Source organism: Lipotes vexillifer, unplaced genomic scaffold, assembly GCF_000442215.2.
Source record: "Lipotes vexillifer unplaced genomic scaffold, Lipotes_vexillifer_v1.1 scaffold591, whole genome shotgun sequence".
NCBI classification, from domain to species: domain Eukaryota; kingdom Metazoa; phylum Chordata; class Mammalia; order Artiodactyla; family Lipotidae; genus Lipotes; species Lipotes vexillifer.
Window position 1 is genome coordinate 2,704,888 of NW_006791954.1, and position 835 is coordinate 2,705,722.

Consider the following 835-nt stretch of genomic DNA (forward strand, 5'->3'; position numbering starts at 1 on the left):
AGGGAAAGAAAGGGAGACTGATTAGCAAGTGATTGGGCCCAGAGGTGGCAATGGGGTGGGGGTGGAGGGTTGAAAGGAGAGAAGGGATGAGAGATGTTTCAAGGTAGAAATACCTTTAAAAATCCAACGGTGTCCTTTATCTGAGTGGTGTTAAAAATTCAGAGTTTGCGCTCTGTGTTCTTTCCTGTAGGTAAGTCATTCTTAATGAAAAAAGTAAATTAATCAAATGGCTGCCAAGTTTTACTCTATCATCAGCATTTGTGTGGTCCTCATCTGTCTCCTAATCTCTTCTTCATCTCTTATCAACTAAAACTGGAAAATACCTTAGATGAGGATCCACAGAAGTCAGAGTGATTGTGAAACCCGTGTGGACTTTATATTGTATATACAGACGAGTACCATCCCTCAAAACAGACTCATTGGTAAGAAAAGCAGTACTGATAAGAATAATAATAGTAGAAGCAAAATAAAGTTTCTTTTGGAATAGATAATTTCAATAGACATTTATTAACTGGCTGTTCTGAGCCAAAGACCTTTTAAAAATATATATTAATTACTTAATTAATTTGGTTGTGCCGGATCTTAGTTGCGGCTCGCAGGCTCCTTAGTTGTGGCATGCGAGCTCCTTAGTTGTGGCATGTGAACTCCTTAGTTGCAGCATGCATGTGGCATCTAGTTCCCTGACCAGGGATGGAAGCCGGGCCCCCTGCATTGGGAGTGTGGAGTCTTATCCATTGTGCCACCAGGGAAGTCCCCCCACCAAACACCTTAATGGGGGTTGGTGGGAGCTTCTAAGGTGAACTGGAAGACACGGTTCCTGACCTAAGGAGATCAC